This window comes from Ziziphus jujuba, chromosome 9, assembly GCF_031755915.1.
Source record: "Ziziphus jujuba cultivar Dongzao chromosome 9, ASM3175591v1".
Taxonomy (NCBI): Eukaryota; Viridiplantae; Streptophyta; class Magnoliopsida; order Rosales; family Rhamnaceae; genus Ziziphus; species Ziziphus jujuba.
Window position 1 is genome coordinate 4,575,398 of NC_083387.1, and position 21,476 is coordinate 4,596,873.

A 21,476-nucleotide genomic window follows, 5' to 3' on the forward strand; every position below is an offset into this window, starting at 1 on the left:
ATTAAATTACATTATGAGTATTTAATATATAAAAATTAATTATTTACAAGGAATCAAAAAATACATTTGAATTGAAATTTAAATTTTATAGATGGAAAATATTATTTAAATATATTTGAATTTAAATTCAATTATATAAATGTATTTGAATTTAAATTTATATTTTATAGATGGAAAAATTAAATAAAAAAATTTAAATAAAAAAATTATATAAGTAATTTTTGAATTTAAATTTCATAATTTAATAATATTATATATAGGAATAAAATTTATAATTTTTAATAAATTTTTATAGTATAGATTGAAAAAAAATTTAAATATATTTATTCATGTTAAATTTTTAAATATAATTAATATTATAAATTATATTTAATATCATCTATTATGGTTATATAATTTATTATAACTATAAATACCGTATATATATATATATATATAAATAAATGCTATTAACAAAATAAAATAAATGAAAAAATATGTGGGCGAAGGGTACGGAAAAAAAAAAAGAAAAACTGGAAGGTAAATTTTGAGTGGGATAATTTTATCCTAAAAGTCGGGGTGAAAAAATTATATCCGGGGCGGGATAACTTTATGGATCCAGAAATTTTATTTTATATTTGCTAGAATTTTTATTATATAAGTTGTTGCAATATTTAAAAAAAAAAAAGAAAAAAAGAAGGTTGTTGCATCAAACATAAGCTTAGGACCATTTTATCCTTATCTTAATCCCAATGAGACTATACGATTTTTTTTACGACGGTCGAAAGGTAAGCGACAATTTATCTATCATCATTCGATATGTGTGATGCACATCTGACAATAACAGACCACTATAGCTACAATATGTATTTCTTTTTTACTGGCCCACAATATGACGTTTGATTTCATTCGCAATAGATACATGACGTAGTAAACTACCCAATACACATTATATTTGACATGTAAAAGTAGAATAAGTAAATAATAGATGGTAATATCAATTTACACGATCTATTAAATTATCATATGGTATATTATATTTTTTTTAAAAAAAGTTTATGCATTCTCCTTTCTATGCCTGTTTAATATCCAAGAGTAAGATGGTCTACTAAAATAAAATATATATTTTTACAATAATAAAGTTAATTTCAACACAATACCCTAAATTTGCCATAATTCAAAATTAATCCCTCAATTTGTAAATATTAAATATTTGATCTGTAACTCTACCATTTATTTTGTTCTGTCAAAGGGTAGAAAAATCATTATACATTATCAAAATAAAAATATGGCATTGGAAGTGTATAATTAATAATATATATATATATATATATTTTCCATGTAACTTTTTCACGCCATTTTCTCCTCTTTCCCTTTCTCCTTTCTACTTCCTATTTCCATTTCCTTTCTCTTCTAATGACACAACATAGGCGTTGCAAACCCTAATCTATAACCACTCCTCAAATCAATGATTTCACCATATTAAATGTTATGTCCAATGGAAACCCTAATCTATAACTACTCCTCAAATCAATGATTTCACCATATTAAATGTCATGTCCAATGGCAGGAATGGAAGATTGGAACCATCTTCTGCAAGAAGGTCGCTTCATCTGGGTTTGGCATCACCACTTTATATAGCATTGTCCCACTATCTTTACTCTCACCCTCTTTTTTTCCTTTTCCTTTTTCAGTTTTTGCTTTGCCTTTAGTTATTTTGATTTGAGCTTCTTGGCGTATGCTCTTTTTTTGCTGCTGAAGAAGAATTTCTTTGTGGGTAGTGGGGGCATAGGTTCGAGTGGTCCCTGTCCAGTTCCATTGTTAAATTGTTTTATATTTACAAAAAAAATTGCAAGTTCTATTGGTAATTATTTTATATTTACCAAAAACAAAAAATTACAGACAGGTTTGGATACCCCTTCTCAAAGCAGATTCTGATTGGCGCAATCATGGCTCCCAAATTGTAAACAAATTAGTCGAGGATGGCATTGAGCTTTTCGTATAATTGTGCACTATAAATTCTTTGTTTTAAAGTTAGATCGAATATTGATAATTAAAATCTATTTTACAAGCAAGCATATGAGTGCCCTAATTTTATTATGGAGAACATAAAATTTATAAATTTCATATAGAAATCATAAAGCCTAGAGCGGCCGTTCATTTATAATTTGTGACAAAATTGTCAAAGATATGTTCTTTTTTAAAATTCTAAAATGACTCTTTACAATTTTATTATTTATACACTACTATTTAAATGTATAAAAATATAAAATTACTTAATACAATATTATTTATTTCTAAAATATTCCTTATTCATATCATCTTAAAATTACATATCTTTTACAAATAAAAATTCTTTTTACAATTTTAAAATAACTATATACAGTCTCATAAAAATTAATTTTACTAAAAGATTTGTTATATTAAAATATAACTCTAGATGTAATTGAGCTTTTAATCTGGTAGGATTAGTTTGAATGATGTAATTGGATAATTTAAACGCTTTATATTTAGTCGAATATATATATTTTAAGTGTTCTAAATGTAGCTTTGATATTTATTGTAACAATTTTCATACGGCGAATATATATTCATAGGGTGCTTGGTAGTATACTTCTGAACAACTTTGAAAATGTTCAGTTATGTACTATTTTTTGAACTTTTTTTTTAGAATGTTTGATCGTAAACTTTTAAACATCTTTAAGATTCTCAATCTTGTATTTTTGAACTTTTTTAAGATTGTTTAGCTATATTTCTGGACATCTTGAATGTTTTAATTTATTATTTTGAAATATTCAGTTCTAAATTTTTGTACATATTCAAGATGTTTGATTATAAACTTATGAACATATTTGAAATATTTTAATTTGTTCAATCCCACAAATTTATAACTTTTTTTTAAAGTATATTTTTAGATGATTCGATTATAAACTTTTGTTAAACTTTGAAGTTGTTCGGTTGTAAGCTTTTGAAGTTATTCTGTTGTAAACTTTTGGACAACTAAAAATGTTTGGTTGTAAGCTTCTGAACATATTAAAGTTGTTCAGTTGTGTGCTTTTGAACATCTTCAAAATTATAACTTATTATTTTGGAGCGCTCGGTCATAAACTTCTGTCCGAATTTGCAAATGTTTGATTGTGATCTTCTGAATGTTATCATTTTGTTTAGTTGTATACTTCTGAACATGCAATTCCACATAGGTACATTTTTAGATGTTCGATCGTAAATTTTTGTACAACATTAAAATATTCCTTTATATACTTTTGAATATGTTAAAATTGTTCGATTATAAATATTGGAACTAAATTTAGAGATATTCAACTATGACCTAAATAACGAATGTCTTAATTTTATTTAGAGATAAAAATACAAAACTACAATGGACTTGCTTTATATCAATCATCAAAAACAAAAATATAAAAAGATCATTTTCAGATTGCATTTAGCATCATAATCACAAACTAATTTGTTCAAAACTATGGATTGTCTAAATCTATTATCTCCTAAGTGGCCACATCATCTGAAATTAAATCCTTGAAAGCTTTTATTTTGATAGCATATGGTATTTTCCATCCTTGGGCACATATTTGACGATATTTAAATCATTTATCAGCAACTGACAGTATAGGATATCTTGATACCATGAACAACGACAACAACAACAAAGGTAACAAAAATATTGTCAACATAAATATTTATATAATTAAATTAAACAAACTTTATTAACAAAAAATTACAATACCTTGACAAAATGATTATCATTGAAAAACCCAATAGAGATAACTTTATGACAATCCACATGTGCTGATTTTGAACGAAGATAAAGAAAGATAAGGCATCGTCTTTTAGATATATACATTAAAACCAAATCATATTTGGAAGCTATCAAATGACCCATGTCTAGCATTGTGATCTAATGATCGAAACTTGGATTGCTCTCAAAATATAATAAAATATGAATAAGTTCTTCTACTCTATCACTGGTTCCATATAAAGCAGTGTACTCATTTGTAATACATTGCAACTTATCTATCAAGTCTCTCTTTATTTGATTCCATTTATCATCACTTGTATTCATCAGTCCAGCAATGACTCTAAAACCACAATTGCCATCAGCAACAATGTAACAGCCCAGACCACCTGCATCCGATATTATCCTATTTGAGTATGGGGAATTCTCTTACAATCCAGCCCTCAAGATTTTGTCAAAACGCGTCGTACGGGAAAAGTATCCACACCCACTTATATGGCATGCTTTGTTCTCCTTTCCAACTGATGTGGGACTTCACAAACAACATCTTGTACGTCTACAATGTAAAATCTTAACTCATTTCGAAATGATTGCATATATGATTGATATGTGGCCATCAGTGTTCGATGCACTTTTTCTATTGGAGCTTTTGATGCCTTCGATGCTTTTGGAGGCCTAACTACTTTGTCCCGATTCTACATATTCAAAGCCAGATAGATCACGATGAGTCGAAATATCCAATTCTACCTTAGATCGACCTTGTAAAGTCATCTTAACAACGAGTTCACTAAGAGAAGTGCATGCTGGATTTAATAATTCTTTCATCTTTCTAAGTAAATGCAATCTTTCAATGGTATCATTTTCATTAAACTTATGAACAAACATGTTTACTTCAGTTGTACAGCTCACACTTGATGCCATATCTTTAGGAGGAACCAGCAAATCAAGATTCTTCCAATGAGGATCTATACATGAGAAAGGAACAGGTCGACTTTCATATTTGTATTCTGCAATCTCATGTGCACAAGGTAACCCATATGTGTGGCGATACACAACCACATAGATTCATATTGGGACCAATATAATCTGGTCGATTAGACTCTTCAAATATTATATTCATTACACTCATTGCAATAAATCCTCTTAACTCTTTAAATATTACAGGTTTGAAATGACACTGTACAACGTTCAAACTCTTCTCAAAAGAAGCTTTTATAGCTGTAAGTTTAAACTCTAGCAATGCATGAATCTTATTCCATGATTGTTCAAAATCTCCTTGAGACAAACTTAACTGTTTTTTTAGTTTTGCATGAGCAGACTCCACTTTAATAAATATTCAAATACAATAGTTTAAGTACATGATAAATATAATAATATCAACATATATGTATTAACAAAAAATTTACCTGTTAGTTGTCACATTTTCCAAGTGCATAACTTTGTTGGTCCATGTTGATACAAATTTTTCTTTCTACTTCTCCAATCATGCTTTCTTAACATATTCAACTGTCTTCATATATTCAGAAAAATCTATTTCCAGGGAATGCAAATGTTGTTGATATTGTTCTTCAGTGGAAGAAAGCACAAGCACACTCCAACTATAAATGAATGCTTCCCAACGCACTTTTTCAAATATCTTCTTATATTTAGTCAATATATTTTTTGATATATGCCATCTACAAAGAAGATTAGTTGCAGCAAAAAGAAAAAACTTTTTGGATGGCATTCATTAAAGCTATTTCTCTATCTGTCACAATAACATTTAAAAAACATGTTCATGCATTGTACTTTTCAATTTTTCCAATGCTCATATGTAGTTATCCTCACATTCAGATTGAAGATACACAAAAGCAATAGAAAATTTTAGCTCGGTAGATGTTACACCAAATATTTCCAATAGAGGCAAACAATACCTATTTGTTTTGTATGTGCAATTCATTATCAACACTAGAGAAAAAACTCGCAACAAAGTGATTCCTAAAGGATGCACCCAAAACAAGTCTGTAACAGATTCTGTTTCTTCATTACTTCGATGCCACTCAACATAATCATGCTCAGACAACTTGCTTAATAATTGTTGCATTTGTGATTTTCTAACGTTCTTAATTAATTTACCCCTATGTTGAGAATTATATATAGTCTTCATTGTATTGACTTTATTTTCATCCTTCCTCTTTCATGTAATCAATATCACTTTTGCTTTAACTTGGCTTTTGGTTATATCAACCAAAATATTGAACCTGTTTGGCCAGTTATTTTTATAACAGATTTCTGTTTTCAAAATGAAAATAGGGTTGTTTGGCCATTCATTTTCAAAAATAAGTTTAGAAAACAAATGAAAAAATAAAAACAAAAATTAGAAAACATAAAAAAGATGTTTTTGATTGTTTTTAGGATAAGGAAACCATATGTTTCCCCTTCACCAAAACCCATCTGTTTTCACCTTCACTTTCTAATCGCATTTTTCTTTGACAAATCTAGAGCAGATCTCCCAGGTTTCCTCCTTTTCTCTCCATTTCCACCCCCTCTCTTTCTCTCTCTCTCTAATCCATTTCTTTGGCTTTGTTGTATTCTAATTTTCGTAGAGAAAATTGAAACTGAAGGAAAAAAAGCACAGGGAAAGAGAGGGTGGATCTTGTTCGCTAGCCACTGGGTTCTTTTTATCTGGACACCTTTTGATCTTTCAGTTTCAACTTTGATCTCATTTTTTTCTCACTTCTCAGGTACTTTCTTCTCCTTCATTTCCTTAACCCACCTTGTAATTTTTTTTTTTAATTTTTTACTCGGATTTGATGTGGCTATTTTGACGGAAATTTCCATGGAAGTTATAAGAAAATTTCGATTGATATTATGGAAATTTTACCCGTTTTCATTTATGACTTAAGTTTCGTTTTTACTTCATGGAAAAATGGATATATCGAAGAAATTTTGAGGATATTTTCGATTTTTTAAACCTTAGGATGTATATATGTTAAAAGTAAATAAATAAGTATACAATTTTTTTAAGAACTTTAAAACTTTTTTTTCAATGAAATTTTACATAAATACAAAGGTTAAATCTCAACTTTTTTTTTTTTAATCAAAAAGGAAAAGATCTTTATTGCTAAGATAACTAATGAAGTAAAATGCCGTCAAGCTCGTGCTCGCAATTAAACAGGGGCGTATCCATTTTATCACTTCAATTTTAGGCATGTATCCCCCTAATGTATGGTTTCTATCTAGTATATATACACCCTCAATTTAGCTGCAACAGGGTTAAGGTTTTTGTCAATAAAATGGGATGGTCGCTAAAGTCCCTTAGAGCATCCCCAAGGGGCTATTTATTCTTTATAAAAAAATTTATTTTGAAGAGCCAATTTCTAAAAATAAGTTTCAATCCAATCTGTATTTTGAGTGGATTTGGCTCTCCAAATTTGGAGAGCCAGACACACCCTTTATATATAATATTATATTAATATTATTTAATGCTTATTAAATTCTAAAACCATTATATTATATTAATATATTTTAATTACTATTTATTGTCAAAAAGCAAAAAACAAAAAGTAAGGAAATATATATAACAATAAATGTTCATTGATAAAATAAAAATAAAGAATGTGATATAAAAAGCATTGTTGGAGAAGTTTTAAAAGTTTCATTTTTTATGTTTAAAAATGCTCTTTATTATATAAAAGATGCTTTTTATTTTTACTTGGAGATGATCTTAGGTTGGCTAGCTATTTGATATGAATTTCATTGTATATATAGTGGGAAAATTAATCACGTAGGATTAGTAATAATTTCCACTTCAAAATATTGATTCTCTTGAATAAAATGTTTCCTGTTTTTCGAAAAATAAAATAAAACAAAATGTTTTAACTACTTGTGCCTCCTAATTCTCCAGAGTCAATCAAAAGCTTTAATTTTAGGCGGTGAGATTAGTTGGTATACCCTTCGTATGCATATTTTAAGTTTGTGTATCCAAACATTCAAGAAAAATTATTCTAAATTATTAAAAAAAAAAAAAAGAAGAGAAAATTGTAGAGATAATGCATGCATATGAGAAGCCAAGCCCAGTAAGGGGGACACGCACACATATGGATATAAAGCTTTGATGACACTTGTATATGAGACATGCTGACGGTGCTGCTTTCAAAACTGTCCCTCGAGGCGGTTGAGACTTGAGGTTGTTAACCAAATAATTTTATCCAATTAATATTTGTATAATTTAATCATCTTCCCCTGTCATAATAGCGTTTCTAGTTGGGGTTCTAGTGAGTGTCGGTGTTAGTTGGGCTTCATGGCTTCGGCATCTTTGGCCTGTTTGATTTATTGGGCTCTTGTGTACATTGTCCTTAAGACCCTATCATATAATAACAAATTGAGGTCCGATCACCATGTATCGTATTTTGCATTTTGAACTAATAATAAAAAGCCGGATTACATATGTGAATCAAAGAATTGCTTATCAACGTGGTCCGTAGAATTCAATTTGTTTTTAGTGCTGTGGTCTAATTAACCGAAATCCTGCCAATTCATTTATCTTCAATTTTTTTTTTTTTTAAGAAACAAAACTTGTGTGTATTACAGATGATGTTTTAGTAAACTTGTGTGTATTACAGATGAGGTTTTAGTTAATGATGTATCATTAATTTTGATTTATTTTGACCATTGAATTAAATGGTTTTGAAATTGATGGTCGTAATAAAAAATAAAGCATAATAAGGCCCGAAAACAAACCAGCGGAAAGGTAAGGATTTAATTGGTAGATTGGCCCTCGATCTCACTTTCTCATCCTTCCTTGTCTTAATTTTGGGCTGGTCTAATCCACTTGACATTTTTCCCATATAAACAATGATCAAGTTAACCAAATTCCAATATTACAAATAATAATAATAATTAAATAATTAAAATTTTGGTTCTTCATAAACAGCTCCTTATCACAAAGTCTGCCTACATATACATACATATATCCTAATTTCAGTTTCCAATCAAAACAGCATGCAATACTCATTTCCAAACATGCTTCCTCAAATGTCATTATATTTCTGTCAATTCATTTTTTACTTGCTTATTTTCCTCTTCATTGTCCTAGCAAAGAGCTTCATCTTCAGAACACCATCTTCATCTCCTCCCTCAACAAAAATAGTTCCTAAATCATACCCACTGGTGGGTCACTTCTTTGCCATGTACCCCAACCAGCATCGACGAACCCAATTCACTGCGGAGGTTCTCCGGAGCTCTCCCTCTTTCACCTTCGTTTTCCGTGGCTTATTCGGCCGCCGTAAGATTATGACAGCCAACCCTGCTGTGGTTCAGCACATCCTCAAGACCAACTTCCCTATCTACCAAAAAGGCGACGCCTTTAGAGTCCCACTTTCCGACTTGCTCGGCGATGGAATCTTTAACGCTGAAGGTGACAGCTGGAAGTTTCAGAGACAGGTTTCGGTCCAGGAATTCACCACCAAATCTCTGCGTAATTTCGTCGAAAGCGTGGTCGACATCGAGCTCACCGACCGCCTCCTTCCCATCCTATCCCTATCTGCCATTGACAAATCCATCCTTGATTTCCAAGACATTCTTCAGCGTTTCGCTTTCGATAACATATGCAAGATTGCATTTGGTTATGATCCTGCTTGCCTATTGCCTTCTCTTCCCTATTCGAAATTTTGAGCCGCTTTCGACGACGCCGAGAAGATCAGTGCCCAAAGAACCGTTTCTTTGGTACCACCGATTTGGAAGGTGAAAAAGTTTTTCGGCATCGGATCAGAAAAGCAGTTGGCAAACGCAAACTCTGTGGTCCGCCACTTCGCCACCAACATAATAACAGAAAAAAAGAAGAAATTACAACTACATGACGACGAGAAACGCTCGATGATCGAGTCCTTCGATTTGCTGTCGAGGTTCATAATGAGCTCATCCTGCCATTCGGACGAAAATTTTTTGACGGATATAGTCATAAGCTTCATAGTAGCAGGGCGTGATACGACATCAGCAGCTCTGACATGGTTCTTCTGGCTAGTTTCGAATAATCCACGTGCGTATAATGAAATTCTCAAAGAAATCAACGAGACACATTCCAACTCTTCGGCTTACAAACAAGTGAAGGATATGGTGTACACACATGCAGCACTATGCGAAGCCATGCGGCTCTACCCGCCAGTCCCTTTGGATTCCAAGGTGGCTGCCATGGATGACGTGTTACCAGAAGGAACCGTGGTGAAGAAGGGAGACATGGTGGGGTACCATCCGTACGCAATGGGGAGATTGGAGTCGCTTTGGGGGAGAGACTGGGAGGAGTATAAGCCTGAGCGGTGGCTGGAACGGGACCATGAGACGAACAAGTGGAGGTTTGTTTCAAATAAAGTCGACCCGTATACTTACCCAGTGTTTCAGGCCGGTCCCAGGATATGTTTGGGGAAGGAGATGGCGTTCTTGCAGATGAAGATGGTGGTTGCCGGAGTTATGCGGCGGTTCCGGGTAGTGCCGGCCATTGCTGAGGGAGTTGAGCCTGTGTTTGTTACCTACCTTACTTCTAAAATGAAAGGTGGGTTTCCAGTACGAATTGAGGAAATGAACTGTGGGACAGGCTGAAGGATTAATCCTCCTTCTTAATTTACCTTCTACCTGCTCTCTCTCTCTCTCTCTCTCTCTCTCTATATATATATATATATGTATATATATATATATGGGATTGGTATTAATTAAGCAAGATTGTACAGATTTCTTTTTAATCTTTTAGTTTGGGTTGGTGAATCACTGAAATGTTGTATTGTTTTACTTTTATTATATGCATTGGTTTGTATCATTGTAAAATTTTTGTATGGTTAATAATATTAATGTGTTTTGGTTGTGTGTACTTATATATTAGTGATTATTTACTTTCAGTATATTATATACAGGAAATTTCTCATTGATCTTCAAATTATAACGCTAATTAAAACTTTTTTTTTTCTTTTTGATGGTAGCTAAATCATATATTATAAAATGTTTTTTTACAGATATATATATATATATATATATATGTGACAGTATTACTTTATTTTCTTGTTATAATAGTAAAGTATTAACAAATATACAATATCTATATTTTAACAAAATTTTCCATATGAACAAAATTATAGTATAATTTCCCTATATATATAAATTTTTTCTATGCTATAAAACGTCTGAACATGTATTGTATAGAATGCAAACACGCATGATTATAAATAATTCATTACGTTTATATGTATATATATATATATTTATATATGTATATGATGTTTAAAGATAAAGTCGCATGAAAAAAGTACCTTTCTCTCAATTATATATTATATTTAGAGAATTTTCTTGATCATGGATCATATCACTATATATCAATATCAGTATGAAAATAATATAAGGAGAATATAGATTAAGAGATTTGTTAGGATTGTATCTTCAACTCTATATTTTTATTAATTAATCTCTTAATTGAATTAGTTGGGAGAAAAGAAAGAAATAAAAGAAAGTAAAACGATAGTATATACAGTTATGCAAGATATTTATCACATATATTTGAAGTTCCAAAAGCTCCATTTAGCAAAAGAATAATAAAAATGATAATACCAGAAGAAAAGAATCAATAATCTTCAATTTATAACGATTGAATTTTATGCTAGCTGGGGCAAACAGAGGTAGGATTTTTCTAGTTATAGAATTTTCATGGGAAATTAATCCCCACTAGCCGCGGCTAGGATACAATACGAGGAAGTAATTAAATTAGTGGAAAACGAAAATAAATTTGTAAATTGGAAAATTGTATTCCAAAGTTTATAGATCTTGATTAAAAAGCAGAGCAAACATACAGAGAGAGAAATTAGAACAAATTATCAATTGCATAATTATTAATTTGAAACGAAATATGCATCTGCAACTGTGGCCGTTGACTTGAACTCCTTAATACCATTCAAATATCAAAATCAGATGTCGATACCATACCAACCAATCACATCCTCGATGTAAATTACCTAAACGTGTTTTGTGAACGATTCCTTGATCTAATATCCTAGATATCTCTAAGCAATTGGGAAAATAATGGTATCTCCTTGATTTGTCCAACTAACTAGAGTATTGCTATTTGCATGTCATTTCTGGTCTCTTAACTTTCAATTGTTATCCTCGATCTAATATCTTAGAGATTTCTTGGCAATCGAGAAAATAATGTCATCTCCTTGATTTGATCAATTAACTATCTAAAATAATATATATCGTTCCATTATCAAAGAGTATTGCTAGTTGCATGTCATTTGTGATCATTATCATTAATAAAATTATTATTGACACTGGATAATTAATTGAATATATTTAATTTTGTATTGATTTTTATTTTAAAAAATATAATATCAAAAAGTAAATCATTTTAAATAATTATTTAAATTGTCAAAATATATATGGTTCCATTTGTAATGATATTTAACGGTGACAAATAATATTTTTTATTATAAAAATGTTAATATGGAAAATTACGATGATATGATAAATGTTAAAAATTACACTATATAATTTAAATCATTATTTAAGATAATACTTTTAGTATTGCTATATTAACAGGGCTTCCAAAATAAAATTAAAACATTTTTTTTTCTAAGTATCACAACTCTTAGGTTTTTTTTAATAATATTTATATTGTATATATTCTATAAATTGTTGCTATGATGAGCTTCCTCTCCCAATTACATGTAGTGCATCAAAATTTTAAATAACATGGCATTGATTGATTTGTACGATAGATTTGAGAAACTAAAAATGACAAAAGGTCTTTATCTAATTTAACATGATATATATTTCATAAATTATATGTCCGAAAAGAATATGTACACACACTCTGGTAAAATTTCTATATATATATATATATATATATATATATATATGTGTGTGTATATATATATATCATTAAGGAGAAACAGACGTTACAAGGAGGTAGGTATCAGAAACAGAGGTTACATCTTGATTAAGGTTTTAAATTCCAAATGTGTTATAATGAAACTTCATTTTCTCCGTGTTAATTTGGTAAGGTTTGGGTTGAATATTTCATCACTTGGACTTTAAGAAGTGGCCCATTCCGCCCAATTATAAAAGCTAACCCAAAATAAAGTGTCCACAATAAAGTTGATCACTCGCGTCGCAGATTTTTTTTTTTTTTTGGTTGTTGTTGTTGCTATGCCCCCGGGAATCCCTTGCTCCGGGATAGATTCGAACCCGATCAATAGCCTTGGATGGTGGTGCTCGTACCGACCGAGCTACCACGCTCGGCTGATGTATATTTTTTTTTTTAGCATGAATGTGCAACTCTTATATACGAATATAAAGAAAACCGTATATACATTAATAAAATAGTCAAAGTGAATGTACATAACCGCCATCAAGATTGGTCGAAAGAGTTTCAAAAAATTCCATATAGTATATAAGAATTTTTTAGTTTGTAAATTCTAATTTTATTACTTAGTGAATGTTGTTAAGGGTTATCACATTTTATAGAATTAAACGTTTACCACACATTTATGATTTAATTAAACAAGTATTCTTTAAGAAAAGATTTACTTTTGTAGGTATTATAATAATGATAGACCTAAAAGGAGACTGGAGGAATAGGTGTGAGGGGCACAACTGTATTTGGCCATAAAAGTTCCAAAACCCCAAAAGAGTCACAAAGCACAGTAAGAGAAAGATTGAGCATTAATCTATACTATTCCTTCCCTGCTTGATAGCAAGAACTTTAAGCCTCCACATGATGATCCATCTTTACTTTTAGTTATCTTGTTAACAGATCAGAAGTGCTATTTATTCATTATATGCGATTCATTAATTATTAAAAAGGTAAAAGATTGAGAGGATTAGGCAACATAAAAAAATATTCGTATGTTATGAAATGAGTTTAATTTAGACAAATGTAACTTAAAATTATATGTTTTATTATAGCTGATAGGTATCATATATATATTTTATGATGTAAATATTCAAATTAAAAAAAAATTATTAATAATAAATTTTTATATCTGTATCCGTAAATTTTTGCATCATAGAAAAATTCTGTATATGTGTATAATAAAAACAATAACAAAGCAGCAAATAAATTATTATAGGGATGAAGAAATAGGAGTTGCACCACAGCAGAGCTTATTATTATTTGCAAGCTAGCTAGGTGGTTCATCAATGAATTTTACAATGGCCACCAGAACCAGAATTGCCGCCTATGTAAGTGCAAGAGAAGTGGTTGGAAGGTGGGACAGGACCCCTTACAAGTGGAAATTTCTTCCTGCTTTTATCCGCGACTTCAACCATTGTTTTGAGTCTCTCCGCTTCCAACGGCCTGCAAGCTAAGTTAGGTTTCAACCTCGTGAGAATCAGCAACATAAAGACTATCACTTTGCAAAAGTTCTCAACACAATCGCAATGTCAACGCCACCGTTGTCATCCTCCAAGGAACTCCTGTCGCGGCAACAGGGTTCGGGTTTTTGTCAATCAAAATGGGATAGTCACTCAAGTCCATCAGATTGGCCAGATACAGATCTAGCTATTTTATATGAAAATTAAACACTATTTATCATTGTTAATAAATGATTAATGAATTTATTTCTAAAATAATAGTTTAAATGCTTATTATTTAAAAAAAATATTTTTTATAATTTTAAATAAAAAATAATAAAATTAAATATCTTAATTAAAATTATATAACATAGCAAGCATCAACAATGATAATACATAGTAAATTATTCATCTAAATATGAACTTCATTATATATGTGGTGGGAAAATTAATTATATATTTGTATAATTTCCACACTAAAATATTTTTACTCTTAAATAAAATGCCTTCTGTTTCTGAAAAAATAAAATAAATGTTTCAACTGCTTGTGGCTCACAAATAAAAGCCCATCCAAAGCTTTAATTTTATGCCTAGTGGGTTCAACACATGTATAATTTAAAGTTGTGAATCCAAAACATTGAAAAATTGTTCTAAATGACAAAAAAATAAAAAAATAAAAAATTCTAGGGATAATGCATATGAGAAGCCAAGCCCTGTAAGAGGGACACGCACACATAAGTATATCACACTCTGATGACACGTATATAGGAGAGAGGCTGACTATGCTGCTTTGAACTCCACCGCCGCACCGCATGCACATGATATAAATCACCCGCCAAAAGTGTCTACAAACTACAAACGGAGAACCAACTCAATTTTATTTCTATTCGCACCCTGAATTTGCACATTTAATTTTGGAGAGAGACAAATTACTAGAAAGAATCAGAGAAAGATGGCAACGACCCAATGTGCAGGTAATTATTGAATAAGGCCTGTATATTATGTAAAATGATCTTGAAATTGTTTGCATATTAATTAGTTAATTATATGTGTAGTAGTTAATTGGGTGCAGTGTACGTAATTATAATTAATTTGTGTGTGTGTGTATGTGGGAGGGTAGCTGGAAAGAAGTCTTGGCCAGAGGTGGTAGGATTAAGTGGAGAGGTAGCAAAGGCAAAGATAGAGAAAGAGAATCCCACCGTGACAGCTGAGATCAAAATGCATGGGACTTCTACCTCCGACGACTACATGAGGGCCGATAGAGTTCGGGTTTGGGTCGATCTTAAAGGGGTCGTCAAAGATGTCCCTCAAGTCGGTTGAGACTATTGAGGTTGATAATCAAATATTATCACCCAATTGATATTTGTATACTTAATCGTGTACTACTCTAATAATAGCGTTTCTGGTTGGGTTTCTAGTAAGTGTCGGTGTAAATTGGGCTTCATGAGTTTTACATCTTTGGGCCTTTTTGTTTTTTGGGCTCTAGAATATGACACCATAGGCATTAGGCCCAATCAATAAATGAGGTCCATCATGCACCTAACCTCTATGTTGTATTTTGCATTTTTAACTAATAATAAGAAAATAGATTTATCATACGAATTAAAGAATTCCTGAACAAAGTGGTCAGTTGAATTCAATTTCCTTCTAGTGCTATGGTATGATTAATCGGGATCCTGCGAATTCATTTTTACTACATTTCTTTTTAGCAACAAAACTCACTGTTTATTGCAGATGGGGTTTTAGTCATCATATCAAAATCATGTTCTAAATATTAATGATGCGTCAGTTTATATTGATATATTTTGATCATTGGATTAAATGATTTTAAAATGAATTTTTGTGACCAAAAGTTAAGCAAATTTAAGCATAAATGAGCACTGAAAATAAAAAACCAGCAGAAAGGTAAGGATTTAATTGGTAGATTAGCCATCGATCTCACCTTCTCAACCTTCTCATAATTTTGGACTGGGCCAATCCCCTCGACATTTTTCCCATATAACAATGGTCAAGTTAAACAAATTCCAATATTTAAAAAAAAAAAAGGTTCTTTATAAATAAATATCTCCTTGATCCCTACATATGCATACATATATTGTAATATCAGTTTCTAACCAAAACAATAGTACTCAATATTCCAAAGCATGCTTCCGGAAATGTCATTGTATTTCTTTCAATTCAATCTTTAGATAACATATGAAGGGTTGCTTTTGGTTACGATCCTGCTTTTCTATTGCCTTCTCTTCCCATTTTCGGAATTCACAGCTGCTTTTGATGATGTGGCGAACATCACTGCCCAAAGAAGCGTTTCTTTGATTCCATGGAAAATCAAAAAAGTTTTTTGGCATTGGATCAGAAAAGCAACTAGCAACAGCGAACTCTGTAGTCCGCGACTTCGCCATCAACATAGTAAGAGAAAAAAAAAAAAAGAGGAAGCAATTGATCATGGAGTCCTTCGATGATTTGCCGTCGAGGTTTGAAAAGATCGATGTAGTTATCAGCTTCACAGTAGCTGGGCGTGACTCAACGTCCGCAGCTTCTTCCGGCTAGCTTCCTATAGCCAACATGAAATCGTCAAAGAAATCAACGAGATACTTTCCAAACCTTCGATTTACAGCCAAGTGAACCACATGGCATACACACATGCAGCACCATGCGACTCTACCCACCGGTCCCTGTGGATTCCAAGGTGTCTGCGATGGATGACGTGTTCGTGTTTGCAGATGGAACAGTGGTCAAGAAGGGGAGAGAAGGTGACGCATCATCCGTGCGCGATGGGGAGGTTGGAGTCGCTGTGGGGTAAAGGCTGGGGGGAGCATAGGCCTGAGCGGCGGCTGGAACGAGACCGTGAGACGAGCAAGTGGAGGTTTGTTGCTAATACTAAAGTCGACCCGTATACGTACCCTGTGTTCCAGGCGGGTCCCAGGATGTGCTTGGGGAGGGAGATGGCATTCTTGCAGATGAAGATGGTGGTTGCGGGAGTTATGCGGCTGTTCCGGGTGGTGACGACCATTGCGGCTGAGGGAGTTGAGCCTGTGTTTGTTACCTACCTTACTTCTAAAATGAAAGGCCGGTTTCCAGCGAGGATTGACGAAATAATAAATTAATTTCCTCTTCTTAGTTTAATTTCTATTTGAGGGAACTAATAAATTAGTTTCCATCTAGTATATGTATGAGATTAGTATTAATTAGGCAAAATTATAAAGATTTGTTTTTAATCATGTGGTTTTTGGGATGGTGAATCACTGATGTGTTTCTTAGGCAAAACAAGGTCCACCAGCTGATCACTCGCAGATGTGTTTTCGTTTTTAGCAAGAACTCTATATATTATTATTATTATTATTTTTCTCGCTAAAAGAACTCTATATATTAATTTAGTATTTCGTATATGCGTATATAAAAGAAAACCGTTTATACATTACGAAAGGAGCTAGAGTGAATGTACATAACTACGATCATCAAGATTGGGGGAAAGAGCACCAAAAATATCCATATACATTTATATGTGTATATATATATATATATATTTAGTATTTTGATATAACAAGGACACTGTAAAGATCTTATTATTGCAAAGAGCTTATTATTGCGGCAAATCATGTCACTCATGTTCATTGTCCCAAAAAAAATAATCAATCAATATTTAAATATTCCATTAGTTTTTTATAACAATTTCGTAAAATCTGATGGTAACTTAAGAAGTTGTGACTTTCCCATTTATATTTTATATTAAAAAAATAAAAAAAAATATTTAAATAATATAGCTTGTCACATAGACTGTCTTGCTTTACTATACCATAACTCTACATATATGTATATATACACATGAATTTTTCAGTTTTACTATATCATAACTCTACATATATATATATATATATATATGTATATAAGAATTTTTCAGTTAGAGAATTTTGATTTTATTATGTAACAATGCTAAGGGATGTAATATTTCATCTAGAGCATAAGATGTGAATTCAAAATATTAATTATCGTTTTATATAAACATTGTTAGAGTTTGGACCTTGAGTGAATAATTTGTTTTGGGTCTTCTTTGGGCTTTGGGTTTGTATATATCTACCTTACCATTTGGTTGGAAAAAAGATGAGAGTTTTGATCAAATTTTAAAATAAAATAATAATTTTGTAACGTGGGGGTTGAGAATTTCAAGGAAACACAACTGTGTTGGAGTTTTGGATGCTTTCATGTTACTTTTCAGTGTTCTTTTAAGTTTTCAGAAAAACAAAGAAAAGTTTTGAGAAAAAATTACGAAAAAAACCGAGAAGAAAAATATAATTTTTTCAGAAGAAAAAATAGAGTTTCAGAGACTCTAATAAAGTTAAAGTATGTTGAAAGTGCGTAGGAAAGATCTTGAAGGTGATGTGTTCAATTTTTTGCAATTGTTGTATTTTACAAATTATCTGTATCGATAGACAAAAAACGTTTTAAAGATATTGTGATACCACACAGATCTCGATCAAATTTATAAAAACCAGATCAATACAAGAACATACAGGTTCTAGTTCATTTTAAATATTTTATGTCATTTTATTTATGATATTTAATTTATCCATATGTAAATATATATATATATATATATATTCAATATATATATGAATATACATATTTCCAACAAACGTCTCTAATTTAAATAAATTACAATTCCTAATAAGAGGAAGAATTACAATAGTGATTAAATTGAAAAGGGTAGAACTCCCAGATAGAGGTGTGAGGGATTAACCTCACTGGTTCAACGGGTGTATTTGATCATGCAAGTTCCAAAATCTCAAGAATCATAAAACAACGTAAGAAAAAGATTAAGCATTAATCTATAACCTGCTTGATTGCGAGACTTGATTGCAAGAAATTGTAAGCCTCCACATAGATGGTCCACCTTTACTTTCAGGTTCTATCTCGATAACAGATCAGAAGTGCTATTTATTTGTTACATGCAATTAGTTAATTATTAAAAAGGGAAAAGATTTGGAGGATTAGACAAACATAGAAAATATTTGCATGCATGTTATCTATATTGCATTTGATGGAGCTTCAGATACATGTAACTGAAAGTTACAGGTTTCATTATAGTTGATATGCATCATATATATATATATATATACACCTGGGAAACAAAAACAAAGCAGCAAACAATTTATTTTAGGGATTGAGAAATAGGAGGTTGCACCAGAGCAGAGCTTATTATACATACATACATATATATATATATATATATATGCAAGGTGGTTCATCAATGAATTTCACAATGGCCACCAGAACCAGAATTGCCGCCTATGTAAGTGCAAGAGGAGTGATTGGAAGGTGGGACAGGACCCCTTACAAGTGGAACTTTCTCCACGCTTTTTTTCGCGATTTCATCTACTGATCTGAGTCTCTCCCCTTCCAAGTACCTGTAAGCTAAGATAGGTTTCGACGTCGTGAGAATCAGCAACATAAATACTATCACTCTGCAAGTTCTCAATACAATTTCTTTCTTTGATTCCATTATTGTGTATATATATTGGAGCTCAAAGAAAGACAGATATATATCGAAAAAATCAATGGGTATAATGAAACAGAATTGCAGGTAAGGTAGGTTTCTCATCCTTCCGCTTCATCATATATATATAGCTCGTCTGTTTTGTCATGCGGCTTATGCCCTTCTATACAAAGGGGGGAAAAAATCCCTTTATTTTTCTTTAATGCTAATGGAGTTTAAAGATATATTCCAATTTGTTTAACCTTTATTTTTATTTAATGCTAATGGAGTTTAAAAGATATATTTTAAATTTCCATGAAGATGATATGAATCATATAAGGACAAAAAAACTTTTAAAGAATTATCAAAGCAACTTACTGAATATGCAAATTAAACCTAGTAATAATCATGATCTGTTATTAATTTATGTTTTGTGTTTCTAGGTGCAATACAATGCATCAATCATTGATTTCCCAAAAGGAATTTTACTTCTAAATAGTAACTAGTTAAACATGTAGCTGGCTAGACCGATTATATCAAGTGTCAAGTACAATTTCTTTCTTTTGTCAATTTTCAGCTTCTAATTATATATTAATATCCAGCATTTTAATTAGTTGTTTTTAATATGTACATATGGATGGAATACAGTTTTGATCAACTGGTAATTTCATTCTCATTTTATGTTAAATATTTAGTTAGTGACCTAACAAATGCTAAAGATTGTCATTTATCCAATTAAAATTTTAATATTAAACTATTAATTGATATAATATCTTTGACATTTGATAAGTAACACAGCAAAAAGTCACATGGACATGGAACTACATAGTCACTAGACACAAATATGTGTGGGTATAATGGAATAGGTTGTTTACATTATGACTTTATAGCCTTGGAACCATGCAATTTTGCCTCCTTTCCAACGTATTATTACTGTATATATATATATATATATATGCATGGTCCATAAAATTGGTGGCTAATTTTTTGGTTTTTTGCTTTCTAATTCACTACCTTTTTTATTTTTGGGTGTGTGTAAAAGAACGAGTTTGTGGCTAAGCAGTATATATGTAAATGAAGTAGTAGAACGTTAATTATTATTAATTATAAAATGAAGGAATAAATATAGGTATAGTAATAGATAGTTTTCGTTTGTGTGCATATATATAATATTAGAGATACGTGTATATATATCCATGTAGTCCATAGCCAGAATAGAAAAGGGTGGAAGAGCTTTCCTTGTGTAAGGAAGACTAACTCCACGCATGCACATTAATTTAGGATTAATTACACTCTCTCTACTCCTCTCACCAGGGAGATGCGAATCCGATGGTGGCTCATTAATAAGTTTTATTTACATTAATTCCACCAACTTCTGTCGGGCCGATTTATTTGACTGCAGGGGAATTTTCATATTTTTTTATTCTTTTTATTTTATTTATTTATTTTTTTTTTTTGGGGGGGGCAAATGGCGAATCTTCATATTGACTCCTATATAAGAAATTAGTTTCTATAGAAAGAGATGATTTTTTTTTGGGCAAATGGCGAATCTTCATATTGACTCCTATAAGAAATTAGTTTCTATAGAAAGAGATGATTCTATACATTCTCTTATTAGATCTTATGGACCTTATTGCATAGATACTTAATATTACTTTCATACGTGTAATCTTTTGACATCGAAAAACTGGAATAACGAAATTTTGGCGTCGAAAGATTACCCAACCATTATATGTATATATTTATATATGGAGCTCTATGTGCTCTGGTCACTAGCTAGCCGGCACCCATTAGCGGCTAATTATTGATTAAAGAAAGAGAGGTCTAATGTTGTGTATGTAAGGTAATGGTAAAATGATTAAAGAGCAAAAGAGGACTAAAAAAAAGTAATGATAAAAATAGTTCAATATCCTCGAAGGCTTGTCCACGAGACAAAAAAATGAAAGCATGTAGAAGTGCATG

At 31.2% G+C, this 21,476-nt stretch overlaps 1 long non-coding RNA gene and 2 pseudogenes across 1 annotated transcript; all 3 read left to right on the forward strand.

Moving 5' to 3' along the window:
* Window positions 1–8,683: 8,683 nt before the first annotated feature.
* LOC112488792 (cytochrome P450 94A2-like) lies at window positions 8,684–10,446 on the forward strand (annotated as a pseudogene).
* A 2,673-nt stretch (window positions 10,447–13,119) lies between these two features.
* On the forward strand, window positions 13,120–15,639 carry LOC125424054 (uncharacterized). The gene is made up of 2 exons (XR_007242830.2): window positions 13,120–15,015; window positions 15,162–15,639. It is a non-coding gene; the product is annotated as an uncharacterized LOC125424054 (long non-coding RNA).
* A 182-nt stretch (window positions 15,640–15,821) lies between these two features.
* On the forward strand, window positions 15,822–17,383 carry LOC132805419 (cytochrome P450 94A2-like; annotated as a pseudogene).
* The last annotated feature ends 4,093 nt before the right edge of the window (window positions 17,384–21,476 follow it).